Source organism: Apium graveolens, chromosome 4, assembly GCF_009905375.1.
Source record: "Apium graveolens cultivar Ventura chromosome 4, ASM990537v1, whole genome shotgun sequence".
Taxonomy (NCBI): domain Eukaryota; kingdom Viridiplantae; phylum Streptophyta; class Magnoliopsida; order Apiales; family Apiaceae; genus Apium; species Apium graveolens.
This window is the reverse complement of record NC_133650.1, coordinates 305,191,362-305,206,792: the sequence shown is the minus strand read 5'-3', so window position 1 is coordinate 305,206,792 and position 15,431 is coordinate 305,191,362. Positions and strand designations below refer to the sequence as shown.

Below are 15,431 nucleotides of genomic sequence, written 5' to 3'. Positions count from 1 at the left end.
AAGGGCATGGAGATTAGTTCTAGCTGAATGGCTGATTATAAGGGAGGAAAGAAGAAAAAGAAATGAGGCTGAATCTGAATAAAGAGTGAGGAAGTATGATGAGGAAATTGAGATGTTCATTAAAAGATCATAAGAGCTCAAGGCCAAAGGGATGAGTAGAATCTCTAAGGATGGGAAATTTCTAAACATCAAGGTTGGTGGATTCTTAAGATTTAGGATTGATTTACTAGACATTGGTTATCCAAAGGTAGCAAGACAAAAACTTATAGAAGCTCTAAGTGGGACACCTATAGTAGAAGAACTTGAAATTCTCGATCATCTAAAGGATCTCCTTAGAGAAGAAACAGAATTAAAAAATGTCTTTACCTGATACTTGTAACCATTCAAACTCTATAAATCTTCTAATGTATAAAAGTTGTAATTCTGTCAAGTCTTATGTATTAATTTCATTTTCCATTTTAACTTGGGGTTAGTCTTGTTAACAGGCATGAATTTATGTTAAGCGATCTTCTGACAAATTGGGGGAGATTGTTGTGCAAGATATGCCTGTACTTTAACAAGACTAAGTCAAATTGACAACCGTAAGTTAGTTGTATTGTAATCTTAGTTTGGATTTGTACTTGTAACATTTAAAGTCTATAAAAATGTAAAAGAGCAGACTGGAGTCTTTTTATTTAAATAGTATCAAGCTTAAGGATTATATCTGGAAGAAGATCAAGAAGATCATGCCCCAGAAGAATTATGAAGAAGCTTGGAGTTGAATAAATCTGTTTGGATAAAAATATTTTAAGTCAAAGATCTCTACAAGTCACGAATTTAGTGTTATAGAGAAGTTACTCGAGAACTCCAAATGACTTATCGAGAAGTCAGGAAAGCTAATAGAGAACTCAGAGATATCGACAAGCCAAATTGAAGACATGAAGATTGGAGATATCGATAAGTCATTTCTTCATTAGAGAACTCAGAGTTATCGACAAGTCAACATTCATTAGAGAACTCTGAGTTATCGATAAGTCAAATTCCACTAGAGAACTCAAAGATATCGATAAGCCAAAATTCACTAGAGAACTCTGAGTTATCTACAAGTCAAATTTGACTAGAGAACTCTGAGTTATCGATAAGTTAATAGGCCACTAGAGAACTCATAAATATTGATAAGTCAAAGTGAAGATATGAAGATTAGAGATCTCGACAAGCTAAATTCTCTTATAGAGATCTCAGAGACCTCTACAAGTCAAAATTAACTATGGAGTATTAGAGATCTTGATAAGCCAATATACTTATCGAGATGTCAAGTTCTCTATGGACTAAACTGGAAGATCTCGAGGTAAAATCTCAAAGTACAAAATTGCAGACCAGTTCAATATCCAAGTTTTACAATCAACAAACAATCCAACCACCTGGATTGACAAGTCTACAAAAAGTAGTTTGAAGAGTGTTCAAGATCAAGGGTGAAGATTAACTGACAAAGGAAGATCAAAGTTAACACAGTATGCAAAGATATGGTAATCTAGAAATGGAAGATACACTTATCCTAAAATGGAAATGACAAGTGACAGTTTACTAAAATTAATAGCATGTCTTATTATACACTTTGTAAACCAGCAGTTAACTAAATTATGAAGTTAATACTGGTCCTTTGTTAAAAGCAATATAGATTTTTAGATCAGGAACCCTTGTATTCTCTCAAGAAAGAAGCTAAGCTCTTTATCAACAAAAAGTCTAGATATTTTGTAGCAAAACATTCTTAATTTTAATATAAAATTAAGTGAGTTTTGAAAGATCTGTGTTCTTCATTATTGCATGTTTAATTTATGAATGAACACATTTCACTACCACAATTGATTTACTTCGTTCACAACCAAAATAGTTCAAGAAAAGCATAAAAATATAAAAATACATTCATCCCCCTCCGTGTGTAATTCATTACCTAACAACCCCCCCTCTGTGTGTAATTAATTACCTAAAAATATCCTTAGTTCAACTTTTTTTAAATAACTCTACAAATATTCATAAATTATGTTTGAATTTAAATAAAATGTTCATTATCTCTCATACTCGCATATACTGGTATGAAGATTTATAGGTGAACCTGAATGACTTGGTTCAACTCTAATAACAACATTTTTTAATTTATTTTTTATCTATTCTATAATCTCAGTTTGTACACGAATGAAGTTAATCTTGGAAATAACAAATAGAAAAAGGTATATTTTTGGTATTTTTTTTAATTATGACAGGATAGTACAGATTAGGGGTGTACGCGGTTCGGATCGGATCAGTTTTGGGGTAAAAGTCGAACCAAACTGCGAAGAGCGGTTTTAGAAAATTGTCATCCGCAACCGGCGGTTGCGGTTAACCGCGTCAATTGCGTTTGCGAATTTGCGGTTATTGCGGATCGGTTTGCGGTTTAACCACTTATTTTAAAATAATTAATAAATTGCAAAAAAATAAATTCAGAATAATAATAAATTCAAGTTTAAGTTACGTGATAAATTTAAATTTAAAAATAAAATACAAACTAATGCTCCGTATGGAGTAAGGATATTAAAAACATACAAAAATATGGAGGTGAGAGAAAAGAAAAAAGAAAAGGATAAAAATAAAATTACATGTTAATTACATTTTCTATTTATTTTGGTTATATATCTTATAATGATTGTGAATCTTATGAATGAAGTATTAAAATTAACTTAAGATTAGTTAATAAATGTGTATACTTATTAATTTATATGATATCAACTACATTTTTGAAAATATATTTTATATTAAATATATGTTGCGAGTTATGGTTGCGGTTGCAATTTTGCGATTTTTAAAAATTTAAAACCGCATCCAAACCGCGAATGAGCAGTTTTTAAAATTTAAATCCACAACCAACCCGCGTTTCGCGATTATCCGCAAAATGCGGTTCAGTTGCGAGCGGTTGAGCGGTTGGATGCGGTTGAACGGTTCGTCTGTACACCCCTAGTACAGACAATTAGCTTACATTTAAGAATAGAGTAAAAGATGCAAGTTTAATGGCTGCTTTTAAAACCGTAAGCATTATTGAAGCAGCTGATAATTACATTACTAACATGCAAGTTTATTCATCTTCATATGAACTTATTTTTTATCTGTACCAACGAATCCATTGGAAAGATATGTTTATGATGCAGCTAATATGGTGTATGCATGACCCTATTTTTAAACTGGCTTTCAGTAGACCGACTTTTTGGTTACTATATGTACCTTAGGTCGATACAATTAATTTTCACTTATAAATATGATTACCGGAAAAAAGAGTCATCAATAACCGAAAAATGATCGCAAATGACCTTGTCGATTTGGAAATGAATGAAGAACCGACCACAAACGATTAATATAATTGGTCGTTTAAAACATGGTTAGTTTTGACCCTTTAATTAGAAATAAAAGCAAATCGATCCTTAAACGACCAACTTTTTCGGTTGTTTATGAAATTTTGATTTTCTAATATCGGTCAATAACGTTGCGACACTGCATTACAATGCATTTATTTACCATGCATTTTCCATCACACATTTTCTAACCGATCTCGGTCTTTAATAATTATAATGCTATTCTATATTTTTAACTAATCTTTTTCCAACCAATTTCAGTTGCATTTTAATCCGATATGAACTGTCACATGACTGTTGGGCTAGAATATGGGACCTACAAAAAACTTAATCAACCGAAATCAGTCGATTACTTTTAGTCGGTTGGAAAAGAAAAGAAAAGAAAAAATGATGAACCGTGGGTCGGTACTTGGTTGATTATAATCATAATTGCGACCAACCATGTTGATTGGTTATATTCGGTTGAAAATGAGGATCAAAATCAACTAACGTGTGACCCACACGGTCGTTTGTGACGAACCAACCAACGCTTGACGATCATAAAGACTTTTCACAAGTTTTTTTTTCCGGTCTCTAATACCGGTATTCCCGATTTTTGATAATTGTTTTTGGCTTTTGCAGGCTAGACTTCAATTCATTATCCGGTTAGATAATTCTAATAGCTTAACTGATAAAACACCAACCTCCACGTTTTCATGCTGCTAATAAATTTAAATAAAAACATTTTAAGAAATTTTGAGGGATTATTGAAACACCTTAGTTCCATATTAATAATATTAAAGACTTTTGTTAATTTTATAATTCAAAGTACTATTATTATATGCATAAATTTATTAGGGGCATTTGATTAACTTGTTAATTACCCATGATGACTGCATTTGGTCCAACACTCTTCTATTATTATATGCACCAATCTATTTGGGGTCTGTAATAGGCTTGTTAATTACTCAAGTTGTCCGATACATTTGACTTATTTTGGAATCTGGACACACATTAAATAATTAAAAAATAAATTAATAATTATTTTATATTTAAAGTGATTCATAAACATTATTTTAAGCATTAACCTATTGCAAATTTATGATTATATATAATAGTTGTTGAGTGGAGATCCAAGTTGATGACAAGATTTCTAATTTTGTCAAATTTGAATCAGACGGTAGATTAGATGGTATATATGCCAAAACAGGCCAGAACGTAATTGATCTAGAACATGCATGATAACTTCCGATGAAGTTCTTTTAACATGCACGATGCACCAGCACCATTGTATCCATTGGTAAGGTTGGTGACATTTCTTGACTACAACCTTCCAATTCCAGTAGGTAGACAACCAAGAATATCACGTCGTATTAACATTAACGAATCTATGGAAATCTTATTAATTTTATTATTTTTTTACGATTAGCACCAAATAAATTATTTTACCATTTCTTTTTATAATTTGAATATTTTATTTTTCGCCGGGAATCATGTTATTAAGTTTAGGTAAAAGTATCTCAAATAATATTGCCACGAAAAGTTGTGATATAATGTTAGTTTTATTTTTTTGTTGCTAATATAAAAGAGAAAAACAAAAGTTTCAAATTAGACAATAGCATAAATTAATTAATGTGGTTCAATTTTATGAAGAAAATGTATAGATACCAAATTATGGCCAAATTGAAACACAATTGACACATCTAATATTCTTTTATCAGGCACCAAAAAGTTTCAGTTATTATTTTTACTACAACTACAAAGTAACTATCACTTAAATATAAAATGTAGGTATTATTTTTATTCACCGTGTCCATTTTGTTACTTCCTCCTGTATATGCACCCTTACATCATTAATTTTTTTTTTCACATATGATATTACATATGATACTTTTGTGTATATATTTAGGTTTGTTGAACATTAGTAATGAATGATTAAGTAATTGTTCGAATCTGATTTTATTCATCCATACATATTCTTCATATCATAGAATCAAATAGCTATTAAGTAAACATATAATGATTTAACAATTATAGATGAAAATGAAGTATATTTAAAACTTGGGGATTGAGTCTGAGTTAAAAGAATACTTTGTACCAAATGTTACAAACATGCATTTGAGCAATCCATAGAATAGTTAAACGCAGAACAAATATGTTGTAATCCAACTTGTACTTATAATAAGCATATAATGTCTGTATTGTGACATAGGTATTTGATAAATATAGTTTGGAAGAAAAAATTTGAGTGTTATATCACATGGAGGTACATATTTGTTATTTTGTTAATTAACAAGCAAAATGTTTACCAATTAAACTGCAACAACCAAGTACGATATGACAACATTTTATGATCTTGTAGCGGAGGATTTGGAGAAAAACAAAACAGAAAATGGGAAAAATGAAGATATAAACGATATAATTGTATTTGAGATATTAATGTAACACCGGTCCCAAACTTCCTTATAATACTATAGCCTTCTTTTTTGTTGTTGTGTGTAGATGGAAAATGAATGCTTAGATGTTACACGATTCATCACTATTCTCGATCCTTATTAAGGTAATAATAATATTATGGTACACCTATATGTACATCCAAGAAATCACTATATGTTAAACAAATGTATAAAATATCCCATAATTTAATGGCTTAGAAATATGATCTCGTACTATGTCAAATAAACTTTTTTAAGTATTGTTGAAATAAAATATTTAAGTTATGCATCAAAGTAAGCTTTTTTTAATTTTCTTTATGTATATATGTAGGAAATTTCTATGGATGCCACTATTTAATCGGAGATCACCTATGTTCTACAATCAAAACACTATAAAATATATTAGTTTGTGAAGTATGTTCAATGAATATCCCTAATTTATTAAAATTATATATATATATATCTTAATATGTATATTTGAAGTACTAAAATATGTATATTTAATAAAAAATGTGAATTAAAAAATAATGCAAAATTTTGTAGTTCACAATTTCGGTAATTACATTTTATAAAAATCAGATCATGTCAATTTTTTGCTTAAATATTTTCTCAATAATTTTGAAATTTGACTAAAATCAAAATAAGATATTTATTGATAATTACTCGCCGTCGTCTTCGACGACGCCTCGTATTTTGTCACTAAAAAAAGTATAATAGAGGATAAACAATAATTTTAAAAATTTAAATAATATCAAGATAAGTTATTTATTGATAATTTCTCGGCATCGTCGAAAATGACGCCTGGTATTCTCCAACTAAAAAAGTATGAAGATGATATACAATAAATTTGATATTGGAATAAAATCAAAATAAAATATTTATTGAATGTTTCTCGATTTCGTTTTCGAGATGTCTCGTATTCTATAACTAAAAGATATAATCTAGTATATACATTAATTTTGAAATTGGAATAAAATCAAAATAAGATATTAATTGATAATTTCTCGGCCTCGACGACGCCTCGTATTTTGCAACTAATGAGATATAAAAGAAGATATAAAATAATTTAAAAATGGAGTAATACTAGAATAAAATATTAATTAACAGTTTCTCAAATTTCTTTTCAATGCCGCCTCATTTTCTATCACTCAATATTTTAAATGTAGTGCTGGGTACCCATTAGTGATGTGGCAATTTAGGCTATTCTATTTGGGATGATTGATATGAATGCATGAGGCTCATCTTATTTAATTATGCCATGACCAATAAACAGGTGACACATGAAATTTTGGAATGAGTTTGGGATTCAATTTTGGGTACATAGCATTTCTAATAATATAACAAAGGATATACAATAATTTTGAAATTATAATTTTAAAATTGGAATAAAATCAAAATAAGATATTTATTGACAGTATCTCAGCGTCATTTTCGATGACGCCTCATATTCTGCAACTAAATAGGTATAAAAAAGGATATATAATAATTTTTAATTAAAATGAAATTATAATAATATATTAATTGATTGTTTCTCTTCTTCATATTCGACGACACACTACAACATTTTTGCAATCATACAACTGTTTTTTTTTTCGTTGTCTGAAAGATAGTTTTTCCGTTGTCTATCCAACACTCGTGTGATCGAAGGTTGGACAACGGTTGTTAATACAGTTGTAATAAGGGAGATTCAACAACAGTGTTTAACACTGGTTACAATCTGGATGACACAACGGTTGTTTTAGAAAAACAATTGTTGGAACATTTTTAACATGACAGTTTTCTTAGTAATAAACAACGGTTTATTTACGTCATGAGAAAGTTCTAAATTTTCTTTCCAATTTTAAATATCTTTTCCAAACAATAGTTATTTTATCCATCTATTATTTATATAATAGAACAACAACAGTTATTTTCAGAGGTAGTAATATAAGTATCTTTTAGACAACAGTTTTAGGGTGGTGTTATAATGCAAAATAGATAACGAATTATTTTTCGGGAACCATTGAAGAAACATTTGTAACACAACAGTTTACTAAGTAATAGACAACAGTTTAAAAAACCATTATCTTATTAGGTATATGCATTTTGCATATCAATTTCATATTTAATTAAAACCAGCTGCATAAAAAACCACAAAAATCAGTCCCCTGCCAAAATAAAAATACCATAATTCATACCATAATCCAAAACAAAATCATACCATAATCTAGGCCCCCGCCAAAACAAAACCAATTCACTACCACACCATAATCCATACCATACCATAGTCCATCCGTTCAACAATCCAAAACAACCAGATCTACCTACCAAACTACCAGCAATCCACCGAACACAAAATACATTATCGCAAGTCTACTTATCACCAACTACATACATAAAACATCCACTTTACGATAAGTTCAAACGAGTCTACTTGTCAACATACGATAAGTTCAAACGAGTCTACTTGTCAACATACGATAAATTCAAACGAGTCTACTTGTCACCAACTACATACATAAAACATCCAGTTTACGATAAGTTCAAAAGAAAAGAAAGGCGAGGACCTAGCTTGCACAATGTTTCATAAAATATTTTGCAAACTGAACCCTGATCTCGTTGATGTCATCCTCAGTGTAAACCAGGTTTGATCTACGCAGCCACTGAAATATGATCCAAAATTTTGTATAAGTAACATGTTCTGCCCTTATAAGAGTAAATACAAAGTGGATGAAAAGGCCCATAGATAGTCAATTGTCACCTTATTAGCAAAGTCCAGCTCCTTATCATGAATGATTTCCATCATGTATCGCATCACAAACAGGCCACAATCCTTGTTCCCGGTTTGCACTGGAACTCCCTAAAATATCAAACATAAAATCATTTAAAATATCCAGTCTCCTTTAATAACATAATTAATATATGATCACAAAAATAAATAAATACCGCCATGTTCTCCCACAATACTTTCTTCTTCGGAACCTTTTTCAAATCCTCCTTGTACATTTTAATGGCACTGCAACCAAAACGAGATATATCAAAACACAAAATAACCACTACAAAATATGGTCGGACAAGATTTATAAGTTAAGACTTAATAATCAAATTTTATAACGTGAACTCTTACTTGTCGACAACATCCACCCATTCTCCATTTGCAATTCGGCGTTTAAGAGGGTCCATATAGTAGACTACCTCTGCGTCTGGATTGACAACTGTCAGGGTCCAGTGGTTGCTACAAAAAATAAACAGAGGTGCTTGTTAAATAGTAAAGCCTAAATTTGATGCTTTTTTGTCACTCAAACAACTTAAATATCATAAAAAAAATTACATTTCTATTGAATTAAAATCAACCTAAAAATTATTTAAACTCACTATTTGTGAAAAATAATCTAAAATGTGATACTAGTAGAGTGTAATTTACTGTAATAAACATGATCAGGTATAACATCAAAAATTGAAGGCTCATACTGATAAAATTTAAATTCCAGTAAATAAATCAACTTTAAAACTGAACCTATACAATTATCATCAAATTTGAACTTCAAATATTATGAGGTTGAACTATACAATTTCCCCCGTCTTAGAAACAAACCTAACATCTAGTAACAAAATCAATTAAATACTGTAAGCCACTTGATTACTTTTATATTAACTTCAAAACTGTCAAGGCATTTGATTACGTTTATAATGAACCAATGCAATTAATATAAATTTCAACAAATATTATCGAGTTTAACTATACAGTTGAACCCATTCCTTACAAAATTAAAGCTAAATTCTTGAAAAAAATTAATAAAAAACTGGCAAGGCTTAACAGCTTAATAGCTTGGGATAGTAAAAATACTTACACATCATTGTACGGCAGGAGAAAATGCTGCTCTTTCCTAGAATCTTTAAATCTTGAACACAATTCACGCGACCTCTGCACTGCACTGCCACATCCAATGGCACCGATTGTGCCCGGATCTACAAAGCTAATCATGTTGACCATCTTATGCTTCTTCACATATTCATTCAAGAAGCTACAAATTAAATTAAGCAGTCCTTAGTAAAGATTGTCATATTTATTCCAAGGCTATATACTCCGAAAAAAACTTTGAATGAAAAGCTTACTGAATAAAAAGGCAAATGACAGAGCCGGCCATTTCACCTCCAGAGCACACTGCATGTATATCAGATAAGAACATGATTTGCTTCTTTGTAAAGCCAAATGCTTCTTTGCTTAGCTCAAAAGAAATTGTTCGGCCACCACTCAAGGCTTCCTTTGCCCATGTCCACAAACGTTTCATTACAGAAGGATAATTCGGACCAATTTGAACAACAAGCTCTGGTTCAACATCTTCAATTACTTTATACGTCTTCTTCTTTTTCTTAGCACGGGCTTTCTTGGTTTTCTAAAACAATTGCAAATAAAAATAATTAAAAAAACAGACTAAACAAACACATAGTACATATATTAACCATACTAAAAAAGCATTCTGACCTTGGCGGCCAAAACATGAGAAGTACTGCTATTGTTTCCTGCAATTATCAAGTTTCTCGGCCATGCAATAAAAGTTCCCATGGCTTCTTGAGCAGTCAAAATTTCATCCCCGATAGGGAAGGGAATCTTAGCATCTCCTTGAATGACTTTAGTGATAGACACCCTTGCGTTCTTTTCTCCAAGACTTACTCCATGGATAGTCTTCTCATGTCCTTCGGAAACGTGTACTTCATCAATTGTTGCACAAGCAACAATATTGCTCAACGATCCAACAGCCAATCGGCATACAGAACCACCTGAAGAATCCACTTTCATTTCCTCAACAGCCCTTCCATTATCATCCTCACCTGCCACCTTTTTATTATCCTCAAGCTCTACCGCTAAATCCACAAACAAATTATCTATCAATGTCACATTTTTATGATCACCTACAGCCACATCCACATCCACATCAACCCCACCCTTAGAGTGACAGCTTGCCTGCTGGGAATTTGGTTTCGGACTACCATCATATTGTACACCATTTTTCGATGAATGTGCATTATATTTTTCAAATTCAGCAGCCCAAAATGCATCTCTCTCTTTAATAATTTTTGGAGTCTCCTCTGCCATGTACTTTTGAATTGCCTCACGTACCCTTTCTTCCACTGTCCTCGCTTTTTTTTCCCTCGGAAGATCAAAATAAACCGACTGCTTCACATGAATTCCCTGACCACGTACTCTGCCTCCGTGCTCAGGCTTACCGAGCGCCATTGTTAACACATCATTAGTACCTTCAACTTTAAGCTTTCCTTCCTTAACCTCCTCCTTCATCTTTTTCTACAAAAAATTCAGTAACATTTTTCACCATAAGCACATACATCCTTTAAGCACATTCATCCTTTAATTAAAATATTACACAACTAACACCAATTTGTTTTTACTAGTTATAAGCACATTCATCCTTTAATATATTTAATTTAATAGATTCAATTGCAAGCACAAGAGACAACTTAGTTTACTTGGTGGTACAGGGGACCTAGTAAGTACATTCATTGACAAACTAATCCAAGGATAAAAAATATTAAAATAAAATATTAACCAACACAGAATACAAAATATAGACATTTAATATTATGAACCAATTTTCAATGTAAACATGTGTATTTGACTCTCTTAGTGAACAATGGATTATTAAAATATATAATTAACTACTAATATTAAATATGATACAATCAACATGCTACTAGCACTAAAGGCATACAAACAAATCCTAAGTTAAACTAGAGACCACTAATTCGAATTATACATTGTAATAGAAAAAGATAAACTGTAGAAAGGCTTCATGTGTATATAATTTATTAAAATTTAACTTTTGAAACTTCAGTTCCTTATTAAAAAATACACAAATATGTGCATCAAATAGAATGGACAATTATATTAATAACTTACAATTTCCTTAGCTTTTTCTGCAACTTCATGATTTAAAAAATTACCATCTTCGTCCATCCTTGCTAGGATCCAAGTGTCCGACCGATCTACTTCCTCTGCATCTGGATGAGATTCAGTCTACATTTACATGTAAAGGATCACCTTAGTAATAACATAAACATGCTTGTAAAATTAATATGAAGCAAAAAATGTGCATGTTATTTCATTTCACTAACCCATTCATTCTCGAGATTAGCATAACCTTTTCGAGACATTCGATGTGGATATTTACTCAGCTTCCTTCTTTCTTGTTGTTCTTTATGAATTTTCTTCATAAAAAGCAGCAATAAGGTTAGAAGATCATAACTAAGTAAATATTAAAATGAATAAAGCTAAGTAGAAATATACCAGAAACTCAGGCGACGTGCGATCAGCAACAAATATGTCCCAGTGTGATTTTTCTATAAAAGTAAAATCTGCAGGAGGATGTGCAAAAAATTGAGGTTGATCCAGATAAGGAAGAATGTAGTACTTGGTCAGCCGACATTTAAATTCCCTCCATTTTGCCCCGGCCGATCTGAATACCAACTTTTTTGCAGACTCAGGTACAACATAAGCCATCTACGTACATATACCAACAAATTTAAAGTTAAAAGGTGCTAGTTAATGAAGAACAACTAATAAAAATAAAAGTTAAAATGATGGAAGTTATTTATATTCATTTTACCTGCACACAGTCCCAAATTTTTGTCTTTGTCTCTTTAGGAACACATTTCCAAGAATCATGCCAGATCGGGGTTTTGGTTCTTGCCAAAACTCCAATATATGATTGCATCTCTTTACCTTCTTCACCATATGGCTCTCCTTTTGCATTAAAAGACACAGTAAGTTTGATCCCTCGGATCTTGCGTTTCACAATTCGGTGCATTGTTACACAGCCTCGCTTCAATAGTTTTAGTCCTTGAGTATTGTCCGGTTTGGTAACAACTTTTTCTCGTTTTCTTTTCTTTGATATTTTCTTTTGTAAGTTTTCAGAAATGGCCTTCTTCACAGTTTTTGGGGGAGAACTCAATGGAGTGGAGGTCTCGCTATTCGTGGACTTTGTCTTTCTTAAAGCCCTTAGCACACTCATTGTCCTTGGATGGGGTGAAGATCGTGTCTTTTCGAACCCATTCCTGTGAGACGCTTTCTTTTTCAAATTTCCCTTATCTGCCTTGGTCTTCTTCTTAGGAGTAGCCATAACCTATGAAGTACACAAACAAGGAATAAGTACAACATTAACATGACAGTAAACTCAATAAAACTCAAAGACATTACAGGTAAAAGAACCTAAAAACAACAAAAGAATAACCATCTGAGATATCTTAACTTTCCCACTTAAAAGCGTATTATAAATTTTACTTGAAATGACACACTTTGAGTGCCTAAACTAACCAGAGATGTACACAAACAAACATTCAACCACCAATAAAATCTAGCTTATAATCGTACAACTTACGGCATGTGAATAAAGATAAATTATCCATTTATTATAGGACAGTAGCACAGGGCACATTCAACTAACTAATCGACTGCAGAGTAATAACAAACAAACCAGTAATTTCATCTCAAAAATCAATAGAAACATGAAACAAAAAACAAGAAATTAGCACAGTTACAAGATTTCAAACAGAAATTAGCACCCTATTAATATCCATTTGGAACAAAAAACAAGAGAATAGCAAGAACCAGGGGTTTCATCATGAGATAATTACAGTTTAAAACCAGGGGTTTCATCATCAACACTCAACACTCCACAATTGCATGCAAAATTTACATAATAAAACAAACCAAAGACACTCCACAATACCATCAAACATTGCATGCAACATTCCGCAAAGCAAAGACACTCCACAATACCATCAAACAGAGCATGCAACATTTAAATCTCATAAAATATTTAGTTAAAAATAAAAAACCCCAACATAGATGAGGGCTTTACGGTCTCTAATTGAATTAGAAACATACCAGTATAATCGAATGGAAGAAGAGGAAGAAGATTGTGTGAAGAAGAGGAAGAAGATTGTGTGAAGAAGAGGAAGAAGATTGTGTGAAGAAGATCGCCGTGAAGAAGAGTAACTGATGATGGGGAAGAAGGGGGTTGGGGAGTTATGACGAGGAGTAACTGATGGGGAAGAAGGAGGTTGGGGAGTAAAGTTTTTGGGGGATATTTCGGGGGATACTAAAAAATAAAGGGGGGAGATGAAATTTAAAAGAGAGGGAAAATGAAAAAAATTCACTTCAAACCAACGGCCTAGATACAGATCTGGTTTAATCCAACGATCAACAAAATCTGTTATTATTTAATTTTTTTAAAACCTAAAAATCAAAAATTAAAAAATATATAAATTATCCATATATTTGGAGATATAGTAACTGTTGTAAGATCAACTATCACATAACGGTTCTTACAGGATACCGTTATCATATCCTATATTATTTAAATAATAGTTGTGTAACGGTTTCTTACACAAACCGTTGTCTCATATATTTTCCAACAAGAGTTTTTTGTTCTAAACCGTTGTCTATAATCTAAAACAAAAATAAGAATAATCTATTGTAAAACTTTTAATTTTTAAATGTTCGATGTTTGCGAGTGCACATATGTTGATAAAACATTTGACGTAATCCATAAAAGTTAAATTTTTGGTACCTTAAAAGTTCGATAATCTGATTCGAAGACTTCGATTATATCACTATAAACAAATAATAATAATAAGTAAGAATATTACTATAAACAAACGTAGATTACGCTGACAGAGACGTTTGTGAATAAAAATTTATTAAACAACTAATAATTAAGGATATTAAGTTTCTCTTTGTAAAATTTTAAAATAATTAAAGATGGAGTTGTAACTAGGGTGGAGCACGGTTTGGTTTGGGACATTTTTTGGCCAAAACTGAAACTAAAACCATATGTCATTAATTTTAATATTTAATAAATATAAGTTGAATTTACGACTTATAAGTTGATAAGTAAGTTATGTTTCAAGATGTCAATCTAATCAAAATTCATTAATTTTAATTAGATGTTGAATTGTTGAATTATGATTTTAGTGAAAATAAATGTTAAGCTATTTTATTGAAAGCTGAAAAAGACTTTCATACATAAGAAAAAAGAATTACTATCGTTGGGATCTGATTCTGCAGTAGAATCAGATCCCAACGATAGTAATTCTTTTTTCTTATGAATGAAAGTCTTTTTCAACTTTCAATAAAATAGCTTTACATTTATTTTCACTAAAATTATAATTCAACAATTCAACATCTAATTAAAATTAATGAATTTTGATTAGATTGACATCTTGAAACATAACTTTATAAAATAAAGTTGATGAAGAAGAAAAAATCAAAATATATTCAGAACAAAGTACGTCGTTACTAACATTCAACTTATCAGCTTATAAGTCGTAAATTCAACTTATAAGTAGGGTCGACTGATAAGGTGACTTATAAGGGGTTACGGTTACGATATAAGGATCACTAGGGGAAGAGAATTTATGATTATGCCTCCTGAGTTAGAGTATGTCCCTAAATGCGGTTTAGCTTGGTTCACGTGGTTTGCAGGCTATTGCGTGAACCCGTACGGTTTACCCAGTGCGCACCTGAAGGGTAGCGGCTGCGGGTTACCTACAATAAAAAAAATTATTTGGGGTTAAGATAGGGTTTAAAGTATAATGTTTAGAATAATTGATGAATATGCTTAATAAGAAAGATTCAATTAATATAAAAACACATCTGAAC

General features: G+C 31.3%; 2 long non-coding RNA genes and 1 pseudogene across 2 annotated transcripts; 1 reads left to right on the top strand and 2 right to left on the bottom strand.

Annotated features, from left to right (window-relative positions):
• LOC141721516 (caffeic acid 3-O-methyltransferase-like) overlaps window positions 1-15,431 on the top strand; it is a 118,337-nt pseudogene that overhangs the window by 69,802 nt on the left and 33,104 nt on the right.
• Window positions 8,361-8,764, bottom strand: LOC141721519 (uncharacterized). Its single transcript, XR_012574773.1, has 3 exons — window positions 8,699-8,764; window positions 8,514-8,612; window positions 8,361-8,415 (listed from the first exon to the last, which is right to left on the bottom strand). It is a non-coding gene; the product is annotated as an uncharacterized LOC141721519 (long non-coding RNA).
• LOC141721518 (uncharacterized) lies at window positions 11,712-12,523 on the bottom strand. Its single transcript, XR_012574771.1, has 4 exons — window positions 12,376-12,523; window positions 12,181-12,269; window positions 11,885-11,977; window positions 11,712-11,786 (listed from the first exon to the last, which is right to left on the bottom strand). It is a non-coding gene; the product is annotated as an uncharacterized LOC141721518 (long non-coding RNA).